The 18239-nt window shown below is 36.2% G+C and overlaps 1 protein-coding gene across 48 annotated transcripts in view; it reads left to right on the top strand.

Moving 5' to 3' along the window:
• The window catches only part of Ptprd (protein tyrosine phosphatase receptor type D), a 2272674-nt gene that overhangs the window by 1035921 nt on the left and 1218514 nt on the right, over positions 1-18239 (top strand). For all 48 annotated transcript variants that reach the window (XM_037203364.1, XM_037203377.1, XM_037203376.1 and 45 more), the window contains one exon: positions 8116-8164. The gene's annotated coding sequence lies outside the window, so the exon portion shown is untranslated. The remainder of the gene's footprint in view (positions 1-8115; positions 8165-18239) is intronic.

Here is an 18239-nt window from a genome sequence, read left to right as displayed (position 1 = left end):
AAACATTAGCCTATCACCTTTATAGAGAACACCTTCCGAGAGTTTATATCTTGCATTTTAGGTATAGTCTTTTATGAAGAGTTTTTAATTTCTAAAATCCTTCCAAAAACCTGAAGAGATTCGTGATTTGTATCACCTCTTTACTTGTAGATTTTAAAATATAGAAAAGACTGTCATTTTATTATTTATCTATGTTTCTCTAAAATGAGTATCAATATGTGACTCTATAGTAAGATGTTAACCTATTCAATTTTCAGTCTTCTAAAGAATATATATCACGATTAATTTTTAGAACAATAAATCTTACTTAAATTACTTCAGAAATAAAATCAAACTAGCAGAGTGAACAGAGACACTTTAAAAACATGCTGTTACTGAAATATAATCCTCATATTATAAAACTCATCCCTTTGTGGTACTGGTAAAACATTCAACTCTGTATTTTCAGAACCTTATACACTCCTTGCCATCTCCCAATTTTATAACAATTTTTTTATGTTTGAGAAAGACACCCTGGAGCTTACTGATAGACAACAGTGGAGTCTGTCAATGGCCTTGAGTTCTATCCTTGGCACTGTGGAAGAGAGAGAAGCAAACACAGAGAAAAGTGGGAGAGGAAGAGGGAAGGAAAAGGAGAGAGAGTAAGAATGTAGAGAGTACACAAGGAATCCTGGTCTAGTCAGTCACCCTGTATGTCCTGAAAACTAAAAAGAAAAAAGAAAGGATATGAAAACAATGTACTTTCTGTTTTTATACTCAATCCTCTTTTTCCCTGAAGGGGAAAAAAAAAAAACTATGCAAGACTGAAATGTCACAATGTTATAGAGGGGCAGCAGGACCTAGAACCTGGCCAGACATTCAGAGGAAGGATTATAAGAACAGCACTTCCCACATTCTATGACAGTTTACTTCCACATGAATGCCATTGCCAGAACCTAATCTCACAAAACAAGACTATGGATCACTCTCTTATTCCAATACCCTATAAAGCTTGTTAAAATCAGGTGTTGTCTTACTGCAAAGATGAATTAAACCAGGCTCTACAACACCTGACAGATTGATATCCATGGGGGGATATTAAACACTTTGCAAAGAGAATTCTAGTAGCTTTTTATGGTGGCAATCAGGACACAAATCTTTAAACATATCAATCGCAAAACTTTAAATCTATCAAACCGTACCTTGTGTAATCCACATTTCAGGCTCACGTTTACTAATATTGTACTAATAGCAGGAAATAATCAGTCAGTATTCATTGAGTAATTGAATAATTACTGAATTGTCATTCTATACCATTTGAGAGATCCATGCCAGATTTACACTGATTAACAACAAGATGACTTGGTAGATTGCCTAGCACTCCAACTTTTCCTGTATCTAAAACCTGATTTGTAAAACAAAATGATGTGCTCTGGAAAGACATTGAGGCAGTGTGGACACAGGTAAAATCTTGCACCCGAAGGAGGACATCTGTCCTTTTTGGACTGCATCCAGCGATTGTTCCAATTGTAGCATTTAGGTATTTATTAGCAATTTAATGAGAACTTACAACATGCGGAATTTCAGAGCAGCATTTGACTTTCCTCTCAAACACATTGCCTGTAAAGATAAAAAGAGCTGTGCTTCTGAGATAAGCTTGACAGTCTTGAAGAAAGTAAGATTTCAAAGTTTTTCATTTTAAAGTCATTATTTATATTTTTAGAAAGTGTTTTGATAACCCATGTCAAAATAATTCATATATAAAATTTACATCTTTTATAAAATATTAGGCATTATAAAATTTTTATTGTCAGAATCTAAAAAAATAATACATGTCTGATAAATAATGCATAGTGTGCATTCAGCATTTGACCAGTCAGACACTACAGGGCAGTGTACCTTAAAGTTTATCATCATGTATTAGCACTTTGAACTGGAAACTTTAGAACTCATCCACAGTTTCTGATGGTTTACTTTGAAATTGGGGGTTTAGTCATGTCTCGACTTGATTTTTGCTTTGTGTTATTTGTTTGTTTTTGCAAAAGATGATTTCTCTCCTTCTTACCTCTATCCTGCTTACTCTCTCTCTATGGTAGAACATATAACACAGCCTTGAGGCAGGGGAAGGGGCTTGGACTTGCCTCTACTGAATATACCAGGCTTTGCTGACTCTCCATGGGAGGCCTTACCTTCTTGTAGTAGGGAATGAGGGGGGGTGCTGCAGCAGGGGGTGGTGCGGCAGGGAGGCTGGAGATGTGGGAGGAGGTAGGAGGGGGAATCTGTGATTGGTATGTAAATTGAATAACAATTTTCTTAGTAAAAAATAAAAACAATAAAAAACTTATTGTTACACATACACATATTCCTAAAGATATAAATACAGCCTGCTCAGGGTATGTAATGTTACTTGAATGTATACCATGTCAGGACTGAACACTTTATATTAGATAACCAAGTGGAGAGTTTTTCCCTGGAGAAGATGATTACTCCTGTTCTCCTCATTCCCCAGTTGCCTGTATTTCATTGTCTGGAGTTGAGGCTCCGTGAGCTTTCCCCTTTCCTTATTCATATGTCCACTGGTGTCAATATTGTTAAGTTCTTGTTTAGGTAGCCATGTTAATGAGACTTTTTGGGTGTAACCTCTTGACATTTCTAGTCAACACAATCTCATAACAAACTTCCTGTTTCTTAGACTCTTACTTACAATCTTTGTACTCCCTCTTCTGCAAGTGTCCCTGAGTCCTAAATTCAGGAAGTGTGCTGTAGGTGGATCATTGGAGACTGGGAACCATAGAATGTCTTGTTCTCTATATTTTGATTGACTGTGGTTTTCTGTAATGGTCTCCTTCTGTTTCAAAGAGAAACTTCTTTGATAATGGATGATCGCTACTTCTATTGTGGATATAGAGATAAAAATTCAGTATGTAGTTAGGAATTATGCTGGTTTAGCAAGTGGCCATTGTAGGTGCTCCTCCGAGATATATGATTTCACTTGTGCTTAGCAGTTGGCTAGGGTTCCATTACCAGGCCTTATTTCACTCCTGCTGTTCAGGCCCTAGGTCAGAATAGAGAGCTTTTGGTTACCACCAAGTGTGGTTGGCACTATTGCACCCTTAGGGTTATTGTGTCATGCTGGTTGGTGATGTGGTCCATGGAGCCATGGAGATTATAGCTGGGTAGGACTATTATTTGTTTCCGTTCCCTGATATCATGAAAGCTAGTCCTTAGGAAGAAGGTTTTCAGGTCAGTTCCAGTTCATATCCTCTAGGCCCTGTGTCTGAGTACATAGGCCATACCTTCCAGTTCTGGGAGGCAAGCAAAAGTAATAGTAATAGACTGTGTTTTGAGAATCTCTTGGAGAACCTTGATCAATAACTCAAAGGGGACTTGTTGTGTCTGATGTTGGGATTTTGTTCGATAGTTTATTTTTCTTGGAGGGAACAATGTTAGTCCAGATAAAAAATTTTCTTAAAACTATATATGTATATGCATATAGAGAGGTATATGTATTATAATGTAATTTTAGGGAAATATATAATAATATTGTATCTTATGGATTTTCCAGATTTCATTGCTGTCAGTTTACTCTCTTCCATCTTTCTTCTTTGTTTATTTCCTTCCCCATACCTAAGTAAATCCCCCTCACTCTTTCCCTATTTTCTCCTTCAAATAATTATACCCTGATTTTCCCCTATCTATTGCTCCTTCTTCTTGGTCACCTTTATTTTCCTTGATGCTAGTTATTCCAGGTTACAATAAACACATTTAAAGCTAAGGAAGTACAGATTGTGGAGAGCATGATATGTTTGTCTTTTTGGCTCTGGATTATCTCTCTCAATATGATTTTTCCTACTACCATCAACTTACCTGAAAAGGTTGTGATTTCATTTTTTTCTCAACAGCTGAAGAGTATTTCATTGCGTCTATGCCTCTTGAAGTTGTGAACTTAAGTTCTTCTTAAAGAGATTAAAATGGAAGCTGTGTTTTATTGCATACTTCCTCATTAAAAGAATCGAGTGCTAGAGAGGTGTTTTATCATGTTCTCCACCTCCAGAGGACCACAGTGTAGTTAGTACCTTTAACTACAACTGCAGGGAATCTGATGGCCTCTTCTGACAATCGTAGGCACCCACATTCTCACACACACACACACACACACACACACACACACACACACACACACACACACTTTTTTAAAATCTGAATGTTGTATCTCATTATGGACTAAGAGAGATTCTGATTGAAACTCATCTCTATCACTTATTGGCTGTGTGCCCTTGGATACATTTGTTAGCCTCTTTAGCCTTTCTATTCATATGATGTTAAAAATAGCAAGATTATGTGGAGATGAGATGAAATGAATAGAATATTATACATGCTTCTGGGGAAATTTCATGTGTTCTCTGAAAGTTTATATTATCTAGAATAACTAACTAAAGTGCTAGGCTGTATTACTTGGTCACAGTTTAACACTAAAGTATTCCTTCTTTAACCTGATAGATTTTGGTTATTATATTTATAAAATTTCCAGTAATATATTTAAGTTGACAATCATTTCTTAGCATAGTGCTCTGTGAAGTGCTTGAACTTCCAAATGTAAGTAGCTCAAAGGAGAGTGGTGCATGATAAGGTCATATTGTTAGAATATTATGTGAAATGAAATTTCCTGAAGTGTATCAAGGATAAAACTCTGCAAATGGCACTATTAGTTTAATAACTGGTCCTTATTCACAAATACCTCTTCTAAACATAATTATTTATTCATGTCATGTTAGATTGTCTCTTTGCTGTTTAAATACATCACAGCATTTCATATCTTTGCCAGAGTCTAACCCTACAAATCATTAAAAAATATAAATTGTTTGGAGCGAGCCACACTTTGACATTAGATGTTGTACATGCCTGAAATCATTTTTTGACTTGGATTTAACCTTGGAAGACAAATTTATCAGATGCTTTTGATATTATTTCTGAATCTCTAAATGTAAATCTGAGTAGTGATTTACAATGCACATCCCTGTGATATCTAATCAATATAATAATGTCAGTAATACAGACAAAGATGGCCTTTGGATTTTTATTAGTGTCTCAAACTCAAATACACATTCTAGATGTAGCTAGAGATCATAAATCTCATGTAATTTTTATATTTAAATTCAGTTATTCAGTTAAAAGCTTCCATTTAAAATTGAAAATATGTAACACAGTGCCTGAAAGAGGAATCTAGCATATGATACTGCTAAATGACATTAAAAAGGAATTATTATTTCTTCATTATAATGCCAAATATTAAAGCTTGACATTCAGTTTATAAAAATAAAATAGTAATAACAATATTTTTATTTGTATAATCATTCAGCTTATTCAGGCATGATCATATTTGGTTTTAGCTAAATGTTTATTCTACCACCTCAATGGTTTATTGTGTATACTGACTAGTTCTGTGGGTCAACTTGACACAAGCTAGACTTGACACAAGGTAGACTTGACACAAGCTAGAGTCATCAGAGAGGAAAAAGCCTCAGTTGTGGGAATACCTCCATAAGATCCTGCTGTAAGGCATTTTCTCAATTAGTGATCAGTGGGGGAGGTCCCAGCCCATTATGGTGGTACTATCCCTGGGATGATGGTCCTGGGTTCTACAAGAAAGCAGGTTGAGCAAGCCAGGGGAAGCAAGCCAGTAAACAGCACCCCTCCATGACTTCTGCATCAGCTCCTGCCTCCAGGATCCTGACCTGTTTGAGTCCCTGTCCTGACTTCCTTCAGTGGTGAACTTCAGTGTGGAAGTGTAAGCTTAATAAATCCCTCCCTCCCCAAAGTTGCTTTATGGTCATGATGTTCTGTCACAGTAATAGAAACCCTGAAACCCTAATTGAAGACATTGTGTTCCCAAAATTTAACTTATTATATCTGCTAATAAAAATGAAGAGCAAGAAACAAGGCCACTGAGAGTTGACTTTTGGAGGTTAAGTACTTTGAGTCCTATTAGGTGAATTTTTGTGCAGGAGAAGATTTTCCTTAACAAATGTCAATAGTAAGTATATGTCAACAATGCTTTTCTTGCTTCTTCCTCCTGCAGTGACAGTGGCAATGGGGTCATACTTGAAAGATGAGTCTGTAGTATTTAAAAGATTAATGTGCTTTGTGGCTTGTAAAGAGAAAAAATGGTGAAAGCATCTATGGGATGCTGGTGAACAGAGCCTACCAATTTGGCAATAGGGAGGCCAGTAGCAAAGGCCAGAGACTGGAGTTCAACACAGTACATCAAGAATCAAAAATTTTGAATACTTCCTATCTCTGCCACCAATTTATCCAGTGACCTCAGCTGAGATTTTTCTGAGCATTTGTTATTAAGGATTGCACTCCATGTATGCATTTCACCTTACAAAATAAGAAAGCAAGGCTGCCAGCTAGGCAGGTTATTTAGTAGGAAAAATGGTTCCTATGCCAGTATGAGGACCTGAGTTTGATCCTCAGAACTCACATAAAACTGGTCAATGTGCTGGCACACACTTATAATCCCAGCACCGGGAAAGGAGAGACAGGTGTACCCCTGAGGCTCACTAAGAAGCAAGTTCCAGTCAATTGTGAGACCTTGTCATAGAAACAACCACCACCACCACCAACAAAACAGAAGGGTCTGGCCACTGAGGAACCCCAGGTTCACTTCTAATCTTCCCACACATATATACATTTGAGTGCACTCATTTGTACACACACACACACACACACACACACACACACACACACACACACACCAAACACACATAAAGAAGAAATCAAATTTTGATGTGTTGATTTTTATCTACATGACAGTGGCATTTTATTATATTTCCCCATTATTCTTTTCAACGAAACCCTCATTTTCACATATGACAACCCTTGCTAAAGTGCTAAATACTCATTTGTCATAGTCAATGGTTCCATTTACAGTATTGCGCTTTAACACCTTAGTACATTAGTACCTCGGGAAAATATATTCTCCAAACTAATACTAACCATTAAGCAGCCAACATGGCAGTGCTTCTTTTACTGTTTCTATTTTTATCAACTTTTATTGTAGTTAACTAGACACGTGCTATAGCACATTGTTGAATTTCTGAAGGGTTTCTAAACACTACACTTTTCCTCATTGAGAAGAGATTGAATTTTCACTTTTATTTTTATTCTCATCAAAAAGCATCAACCTGGAAGTAAGTAAACTTTAAAGATTAATAATGATTGTCAGTTAATATGCTACATTAAAATAATAAAGCATTTACAAAGGCTGTATCATCTATCAAATAATGCCACGAGTGATCATAGCCAAGAGACTTAAAGACAATAAAATTAGATAGGGTCATACATTTCTATGACTTCAAATAGCTTCTACACTATGAAATATGAAACAGTCTTCAAAATATGATATGAAACGTTGGTAGTCATGTGGAGTTCTATATTCTCTGTGTAACTCTGGAGGGGGTGGTGCATGGCACTCATCCGAGCACTTGGGAGATAAGCAGGTAGATTTCTGTGAGTTCCAGGATACTCAAAGCTGTTACGCAGAGAAACCCTGTCTCACTAAAAACAAAACAAAACAAACAAAAAGTGAAACAAAAACAAGACAAAAAACAGCAAATGTAGAATAAGATTGCAATTTTATAACTATACATTTATTTTCATGTGGAATTCTATATTCTCCAGCAGTTAAAACAGAAAGTGTAGAATAGGATTACATTATTGCAATCACATTGATGGTGTGCATGCCATATTTTCTATGAATCTCTATATAAACATATATATTGGCATTGGTAAAGAATGAGTGCTGTTTACCCTCTAGAATTCCATCTGCAGAGTGCATTATGTGTGCAAATGTATCCATCTCTCCCAGGCCCATGAGAAGAAAGACTGTACAGGTGTTCTGCTTATCTATAATCTCTGCCTTAAACAGTTCAAATTAAAGGAATGATTGTTAAATATCAATAATTTCATGTGAATAGAGTGATGCTAGTTCTGACAAAAGTATAGTTAAAAACATTAAGTTAAATGTACATTAATATTTCATAAAATTACACTTATTGGATCATTAATATGATTTTTGTTTATTGAAAATCAAATGTCAATACTAACAGCATGGTTTGTATTGTATTTCTCTAGGTCTCAGGGTGGTGAACTTGCATTTGAACTCCCAACCTGTGAGTTGATGGTAAGATTATAATTACTACACACATAGATTTAGAATGTGCTTTTTATTCCTAAATCTATCTTAACTCATTTTAAAATTATACACACAGACGCCAGAGGCCAGAGTTAACAATGGAGGAAGGTGGGGAAAAGAAAGGGACTGCAAAGAAAAAAGACTTAGACAATAACTTGTCTGGTGTGGATAAAGCAGTAGGAATCCTAGGATACAAGAATTCAATAACAACTTTGCTCATTTTTTTCCTTTGTTGTTTCAATGTAAAGTGTATCTTTATAATAACAAAAGAGGTTGAGCAAAAAAAAAATGTTAGTTTCAAAAATTGCATTACTTGCCTAAAGATTCTGAAATAAAGGCTTGTTGACTTTTCTTTAGTTTTGATTTGAGACAACCCTGTAAATTCAGCTGCAGAATGGGAAACTAGGCTACTTTTCAAACTTAGGGGCTACTTGAAATCTAAAGTCATGTGGTTTTCTTGACCCCTCTGATTCCTAGAATCCTTTCCCCATTTCTGTGGGATTTTTATAGGGGCTCACAGAGACTGAAGCAACAATCACAGGCCCTGTGTGGGTCTGAGCTAGGTCCTCTGCATATGTGTTACGGTTGTATAGTTTTGTGTTATTGTGGGAGTCCTAACTATGGGAGTGGGCTATAGCTAACACTTTTGCCAGCACTTGGGACTCAGTTCTTCCTGCTGGACCACCTTGTCCAGACTTGCTATGAGAGTTTGTGCCTAGTCGTATTATAACTTGTTATGCCATGTTCAGTTAATGTCCCTTGCAGGCCGTCTCTCTCTCTCTCTCTCTCTCTCTCTCTCTCTCTCTCTCTCTCTCTCTCTCTCTCTCTCTCTCTCTCTCTCTCTGGAAATTAGAAAAATGGAGGAGGTATGGATCTTGAGAAGAGGGGAGATGAGGGGACTTGCAGAAATGGCTGTAGGGGAAACTGTAGTAGGAATGTAATGTATATATGTAGCATAATAAAAGAATAATTTTTTTAAGATCTAAAAAACTGTTAATGGCAATAGGTGCCACCATGTAAAACTGAGCTAAGATGTCTCTATAAACCTTTCCTTTGAAAATATGTGGTGGTTGCATCTTTAGTTTAAATATTAATATGATAGATCCTCATGAATTAAAGACTTGATTCCATTTTTATTAATTGACTTAAAACAACAGCAAAATTAAGTTTGTAAAACTGACATTTTCATAATGTCTGTTTGGTGATCTAGCCTCAGACATAAAGTATTGAGAGATACATGGGGGTTGGAGGGTAGAGTTTGGTTAAGACTGACAGGTGAGAGGAGCTGACCATCCAAATGGAATTGGATGGATTACTTCTTAGACACATCTTTTCAATAAAGGTACTAATAATCAGATTCTCAGCATATAAAACATCAAAGTATTTTGTCACTCTTAAATCTGTACTCTGAAAATCTCACTTCTACACTGAGGCCAAAAGCTGATGTTGTTCATTAAACTGACCATTGTTGCCTTTGAGCTGTCCCGAAGGTAGCCAAGTATGTCTCAACATGGGATACTGCAGCTGAATGAAAAATTATTCAAAGTCCACTTTGTACATATTTAAAGATCTGAAAGATTTGTACCATCCCATCATTTTGTTCTTGAAAGATTAAATGCTGCATGTTTATGTCTCTCTTAATAGGTAGCTTAAAGTTATATAAAAGTGTCTGCAGCAGTTATCCAATAAAGTTTCGTCCCCTTTTAATCAAAGCAAATAATAATGATAATAATGATAATAATAATAATAATGTTACTTGCTGTGGAATAATGCCCTTGTACAATGGTTTAGTAAAATGCTGGGTGGCCAGTAGCCAGGCAGGAAGTATAGGCTGGATAAGCAGACAAGGAGAATTCTGGGAAGAGGAAGGCTGAGTCAGGAGTCACCAGTCAGACACAGAGGAAGCAAGATGACAAGGCAGAACTGAGAAAATGTACCAAGACATGTGGCTAAACATAGATAAGAATTATGGGTTAAGTTAAGTGTAAGAGCTAGTCAGTAATAAGCCTGAGCTAAAGGCTGAGCAGTTAAAATAATATAAGCCTCTCTGTGTTTACTTGGATCTGAGTGGTTGCAGGACTGGGCAGGACACAGGAAAAATTCCAGCTAGTTACTTTTGTTTCATTGTTTGCTAGTGTGTAGATTTTAAAACAAGAAATTGGGATAAATTACTGGATATTTTACCATAAATTTTGAGGAAAATAAGCAATATTTTCCATCAAAAAGTTAATTCTGGATGGATTATACAAAGAGAGCCATTTGATACAGTTTCATATATGGCTCTCAATGAATTTAAGAATATGGTGAAGAAAAAGATTTAGATAACAGGAGAAAGTTCTTTGGACATGAGTGACAATTTTATATATTAGGAATTTTGTAGTGAAGTCTATTTGATACCAATGAATAGAGGCAGTGAGTTATTTAAAGTAAAACTTATTTTATCACCTGTCAAGATTTATCAAACTGGGTTTTTGTATGAAGGCTTAATGTTTGAGCTTCAGAAAGTTGAAAGTAAAGTATGTGACATGGAAGTAAAATATGAAAATACATGCTTTCTAAGAAAAAATAAAAGACCTTATTTATTTATAAATTGCATTAGCTGATTACATTCAGTAACACTTGGTAAATGTGAATCTTTAATGTACTAATAATCGATCATATAAAATATGCAAGTGTATGTTTGTGCTATGAAAATTAACTTGACTTTTAGCAAGACAAATTTCTGTTCATCTATACCTTCATAATGAACACAAGCATGGTCAGCTTCTAATCAGCATGTAAAATGCAGACTGTTAGCATCCAGTATCATAAACTTTTGTGTTTGTGGGGAATTAAAGCCTTAGTATACAGAAGCAATTTAATAAGACTGTATGTCTGGGTGTGTTTCATTATTAAAACATACCTTGAAAGTTTCTCAAATGATGTAATCCCATTTCTTTTAGGCATCTAACTTGCACTTTTAGTTACATTTTTAAAGAAACACTTCACATGGGATATTTAAAAGTGATTATCATAGAAACACAGATGCCCACCTTAGCCCCAAAGAGAATTTTACAATATTGGGAGGAATTGTGATAAGTTATTTAGATATCCTTGGGGTATTCTTCCAAAAAGTACAAGCACACCCATGCACACCACACATACCATACACACAAACATATACACAAAAAGATTTTTAAAATGATAGCTCTTTAAGCTGCATTTATCATATATAATATATTTATGAAATTCATTAAATATATTTTTGCTTAATAATTATTTAGTTTTATGTTTTAATAACATTGTAGATTTTTAATTGAAAATCCATACATGCATATGATGTATTTTAATCAAATACACCGCACTCCCTCCCTTCCAATTCCTCACTTACCCTTACATTTGCCCTCCCCAAATCATGTACTCTCTCTCTTTCTCTCTCTCAAACCCATTGACTACTCTCAGTGCTGCCTGTATGTACAAGGGTGTGAAACTGTTTACTCTAACACAGGTGGCCTCTCTGTGGTCATATCCCTGAAGAAAACGGACTCTTCCTGCCCAGTAGCCATCAGGTACAAATAGCTTCTCCAATAGAGATGGCACTTCATTAGCCTTCCCTCTCTCAATCCTGGAATTTTGATTGGCTTGATCTGGTGCATGCAGACATAGCTGCTATGAGTGAGTGTGTGCAACCACCCTATAATTTCCATATAATAATGTTCTCTGCACATGTCTTCTACCTATCTCTCTTTCTGATCCACATTCTGTGTCGATCCCTGAAGTTTTGGAGGAAATGATATCTCATATAGAGTTGGGTATTCCACAGCCACTAATTCTTTGCCCAATGATTAGTGATTTGTTTCTATACTACTAACATCTACTGAAAAAATAAACTTATCTGATGAAAGATGAGAGATGTACTAATATGTGAGTATAAAGGTAAAAACAAATTGAAGTATAAAGTATAAGACAGATTAATATTAGGTCCATTTACAAGAATAATAATATTAGCTTCACCCATGGGACCTATGACCTAGCAAGTCATGAATTTGTGTCTAGTTTGCTGTACCAGACATGATTTCTGTCTTGTGAAGCAGGCTTTAAATCCATCCAGAAAGTAGCTGGTTACTCCCATCACATCATAGCATTCATGGCACTATGCATTGGTGTACATATCTTGATAGTACAGTCACTAGTTTGGCTAACAGAGTTCATAGCTGGATAAGACTGTTGAATTCTTTTTTCCTTAAAAGAATAATTAAAACCTTCTGGCACAATGAAAGCTAGCTAGTAGGGATGAATCATTTAAGTGTATAGAGTTTAGAATGGGCTTTGCAGAACTATGTTAATTAATTTAGCAGAATATTTCTACTTGCTAATTTTCATGGGTACAATAAATAAATTTACATCTCTCCTGATTTATATATTCATTTATACTAAAAAATGATTAAAATTTATATTTAATGCTAGACATGGTGGCACATGCCTTTAATTATAACATTTGGGAAGCAGAGGTAGCCAGATATCTATGAGTTCAAGGGCAGTGTGGTCTGTATAGTAAGTTCCAATCCAGCCAAGGATACACAGTGGAACTCTGTTTCAAAAACAAACAAAAATTTATAGAGAGCAAGTATTTTATGCTCATTAGATATGCAGATTATGTCCCATGATAAACACAGTAGTTAATCATACACTTTCTTTGTGACTGATAAGAAGGATGTCATCAAAATCTATTATTTAATTATTAAAATTTTGAACCAATTATACAAAAATTTGCCATAGATTGAAATGACCTGTTGTACATGTTATTTGAATTGCAGGTGATTTTCTTCTGATATATCAGTTTTATTTAAACATTCAGATATAATCCATATTAACTAATTTTTTTTGAGAAATATAATAAAATGTAGTGGTGTCATATTATTGCTTTCCTAGAAATTGCATTGGTTTGATGTTGTTGTTTTGTTTACTCTTTTCTCTTTACTCTTTGGGGGCCACCACCCAGCTCCCAAATACACACATGGAGTCTTATTCTTTCTTATGAAGTCCTGGCCTTAGCTTGGCTTATTTCTGGCCAGCTTTTCTTAAATTATTCTGTCTATCTTTTGCCTCTGGGCTTTTACCTTTTATATACCTTTCTTTACTTCTTAATCCATGACTTGTGGTGTAACTGGGTGGCTGGTCTCTAGAGTCCTCTTCTCTTTCTCCTTTTGCTCCCTGATCTTCTCTTTCCAGATTTCTCCTATTTATTCTCTTTGCCTGCCAGTCCAAACTATCCTGATTCCTGCCTAGCTATTTGCCATTCAGCTCTTTATTAGATCAGTCGGGTGTTTTAGACAGGCAAAGCAAGACAGCTCCACAGAGTTAAACAAATGCAACACAAAAGAATGCAACATATCTTTGGCATCATTAAACAAATATTCCATAGTATTGTTAAGCAAATGTAACACATCTTCAACTAATATTCCACAACAGTTTTATTATAAAATATTTACATTTAAACAGTTTATTTTCCATGACTTTTCCTCAAGACAATTGCTGTCATAACTTCAAAATAATTCAAAGTACAAAACAATGGATGTACAACAAAAAACCAAATAATTTTTTTGTTTTAATGATAGTTATATTTCAAATCTTCATGATATCAAAATATTTAATAAATAGTGCAACAAAAACTTTTGGGAATTCCTAACAGTAACTCTAGCTAAGACTCCTAGTAACAGGGGATACAGTGCCTGAACTAGCCACCTTCTCAAACCAGACAAGGCTTCCAGTGGAGGGAATGGGACCTCAACCCAGCCACATAACCTTTGACCTACAATTTACCCTACCTACAAGATGAGCTGGTGTAAAGGTGGCACAGCAATTACGGGAGTACCCAACCAATGACTGGTCCAGCTTGAGACCCATACCATAAGAGGAACCCCACCCCTGACATTGCCTAGAGGGCCAGGACCCAGAAGTTGGACAGCCCAGATACCTAGGATAGAACAAAACATGACTGGCAATTTAAAAAAAAAAGTCAATGAAATGATTCATAATGATATTCTTCTCTACTCATAGATTGTTACCTAACCAAATTGTTATCTGAGAGGGTTCACCCAATGACTAATGGAAACAGATACAGAGACCTACAGCCAAACATTAGTGGACATTAGGGAATCCTGTGGAAGAAGTAGAGGAAGGATTGTGGCATCTGAGGAGCCAATGACACACCAAGGAAACACAGAGAATCACTAACCTGGGACCCCTAGGGGCTCACAGAGACTGAGCTGACAAGCAGACACTTTGCATGGGACTGACCTAGGCCCTCTGCATATATGTTGCAGTTGTGTAGTTTGGTTATCTTGTGGGACTCCTAACAGTGGAAACAAGGACTGCCTCTAATTCTGTTACCGGCTACTTGGACCCTTCCCTCCTAAGGGTTTCTTTTGGAAGCCTTAATAGGGGAAGAGATACCTAGTCTTACTGCAACTTGATATGCCATGGCTGGTTGATATCCATGGGCAGCCTGCCATTTTCTGAAGAGAAAGAAGGAGGAGTGGATGGGTGGAGGGAAAGTTGTGGGGGAGGGACTTGGAGGGAAGGAGGGAGGGGAGGGAAACTGTGATTGGGCTGGGAAAATTTAATTAATTAGTTGAAAGTATTTAATAATGAAATCTGTTGTTTTGTAAAGTGTTTAGTGTGTGAAGGGAAAAACAGTGGACATGAGGGTAGGATAGATAATATTTACATCTTTATTAATTTCACAGTCTAATCAGAGAAATATTTAAAATATTAAACTCATATATACAAAGTAGATCTCAGTTTTGATAAAAAGTTATGAAGAAATATACCCTAAAGTGCTGGGATTTTTAGCTTCAGGAAAGGTCCCTGAGGAGAAGATATTCAAACTGTGACTCTACACTAGAGGGCTGATAGAGTTCACTATATGAGTGAACAAAGAGGGATGTGCCAAGATGCCCAGTCTGGGAAAAGGGAAGCTTAAAGAAGCTGAGCAGTCGTGTGTAAAAAGATGTGCTGGGCATGCAGCAGGCCTTTGATGAGCTTTAAGCTAGACCACCCAACATATGGCCCCTTGACAGACTGACTATTTGAGCTGAAGGAACTTGAGAAACATCATGTAGAAGGGCACTAAGACCTGTCCCCAAAACAGGTCCTAGAGAGCATGGGAGGGGTGACCTTCCTGTCACCAGAGGACAGGATGGATTGTGCCAGTATGAGACAAGGGAAGGGAATGGCCAGTTCTACAGTAGGCCAAACTTGCATGTTTCTCATGCTTCAGAGAAGCTGACATACAACCATTCACAATTAGCTATTTCTTTACATTGTTTCTTTTCAGGAGGGCTGGTATTTATGTAAAGATCCTAACAATTTGTATAGTATTCCTATTCTTTTGTTTTTTTTTTAAAGAGGAAAGATTTTATTTAATATAACAGAATATAGTCCACCACTGAAAATCAAAAAACCCAGGATAGCCAAAAGAATCCTGTACAATGAAACAACTTCTGGAGGCATCACAATCCCTGACTTCGAGCTCTACTATAGAGCTACAGTAATAAAAACAGCTTGGTATTGGCATAAAAACCGACATGTGGACCAATGGAATCGAATTGAAGACCCTGACATTAACCCACACACCTATAAACATATAATTTTTGACAAAGAAGTCAAAAGTGTGCAATGGAAAAAATAAAGCATCTTTTGGGGTTTTGTTATAGGAAATCTAGTCAGAAATCCTGAAAAAAAAAGAAGAAAAGTGAATCGTGTAAACCATGCTAAATATATCAGATTGAATTACAAATGCCACAAGGAACCATGGGTACTTTTATACACAAGTATGTAATTACCTTATTTTATTTATTAAGACACTACATGGAAAATGGTTTAGTGGGAAGCAAGAAGCAAGCAGGAAGGTCTCTAGAAGAATGCAGTTATCAGCTGCCTGGTCTAGAGTGGAATTGCTGTACCGAATTGACAGTCTGCTTGGCCAAAGCACCAAAAAGGCAGTAATTGCCCAGATATGGGAAGTAAGAGAGGAAAGAGACAGCTTACATAGGTTCTAAGCCCAGCACTTGACAGTCTAGCCTAGCTTTACTGGGAAACACAAGCTGTCAAGATAATCCCTTTTATCTCTTTCTGGTCATCATGTGATTTACAGTTCTTACTTTAGATGAACAGCAGATTGGGAACAGAGAAAAGGGTTTGAGAGTGGATATTCGCAGGGTCCTTAAGACTAATTGCAGACAACCTGGGAGAATTCTCTGTGGTGGCTCACTTACTGCTTTGTAGTCTGTGCATATAGATGGAGATTTTAATTTAAGTTATAAAATACGTGACAATTATTAGAACATCAGTATTCTATGGAAAAGATCATCATTAAATATATATTTTAATAGCATGGATATCCATAATTCTTGGGATTTTAAAGCAAATCTGTAGTGAAACCTGGGCAGCTTCTGGAGGAGAGGTGGCCAAGGGTGATCCCTCTTACAGAAACAATTAGAAACATTTGTTTGAGCACACAAAGAATCTGAAACATTAATGTGAGTTATTCCCGCTGCCACTTACAGGGTCAAGGGGAAAATAAGTGAGGACAGAGGTCACTAAGCTGGAAAAAATGGGAAAAAAAACTCCATACACTGGAGCATCTTGGCTTTCTCTGGCAAATACCATCTCTCAACTTGAGGGTCACTAGAAGTGAGGAAATGAAAGCATACTGCAGGCATTTATTTACCTTTCCACAGGGATTCTATACAGTAGCACTTTCTTTCTTGAGCAAAATGTCTGTCCTGTTTTCCCCCTGTTCCTCTATGAAGGTGAGCTGCTAATGGATGCATGGCTGCCTTCACAGATGCACCTGCCTATCTCTCTATTTTAATTTATACAGGAGAACAAAATGAAAATGAGCCTGTTGTTTCCCTCCCTCTGCAGTATCATGTTTCACATGGTTTCTGATACAATTAACCAAAAAAAATATGATCTTTAAAATTTCCCATGCAATTCAAGTCATCTTTTTTCCTAAATGAAGGACATTTTATTGTCCCAGAATAAAATAAGTTGAATACTACCACTGGTGCACTTCTCTAGCAGATCTTAACTGTGGCTGAGCACACTACATGTGTCATCCAGTCATGGGAAGATGATGTAGAAAAGGTTGCTATTATTTAGCATATTATTCAAGAGACTCTTCTTTGTCTAGGATAAAAATAAAATATGTGCCAGTTACAGCAAAAAATATATAATGAAAACAAAAAAGCACAGCTTTTATTACAACTTCTCTATGTTATAAAATTGAACATTTAATCTAAAATTCAAATAAATAAGATAAAGTATGCCATTTGAAATCTATTGTTATGTTTTATGATCACATTCTCTGTGAGTTTATTTTGATATATATTATTGAAAAATGCTAACATTTTGTCTTTGACATAGACAAATCTAGGATATGAATTCATTTAAATTTTTGCCTGTTATTCCAAACTGGTGGGTTAAGAGAAAACATAATACAACAGTGAATACCTTATTATATTATAATAAATTCAAGAGTATAAGTCTTTTTATTTATTTTGATATTCTAGAGATAAATGCCTTTCTTATTCAAATGGGTAAGCATATTGTTCAAAAAAGGTAAATATATTTTAGACTCAGTTGAGAGGTCTCTGCTCTCTGCTGAAAATAAGCTCATGCATATCTTAGCTGATAAGCACATTTCATAAGAGATTAGAATGGTGTCTTTTAAATGGCTTAGACATCAATTGAGTCCCAATTGATCTTGGCAGGTATGCTGGGTGTAGTCAGTTGGTGGCATTGTTTTAAAAGTTGCTGGAGTAGTACAAATGGTGGGGAAAACCCAGGAAGTTAAGGGAAGTATGTTATTACACCCAAAGGCTAGGCACTTTGAAGAGGTCCATTAATAACTTCTCTATTGATAATTCCATTCTGTTGAATATTTTTAGGAGGTACAGAAGTGGGATGCGTGTTTGACTGTTTGGGTATGTGGGGACAGAGAAAGTTGTAGCATGCAGCAAACCTTGAATGCTTTGAGTGTCTATCATCTGGATACGATGACAGTTCTCTTTCTAAA

Source organism: Peromyscus leucopus, chromosome 2, assembly GCF_004664715.2.
Source record: "Peromyscus leucopus breed LL Stock chromosome 2, UCI_PerLeu_2.1, whole genome shotgun sequence".
Lineage (NCBI taxonomy): Eukaryota > Metazoa > Chordata > Mammalia > Rodentia > Cricetidae > Peromyscus > Peromyscus leucopus.
Note: the sequence above shows the minus strand (reverse complement) of the source record. Positions and strands in the feature narration are given on the sequence as shown.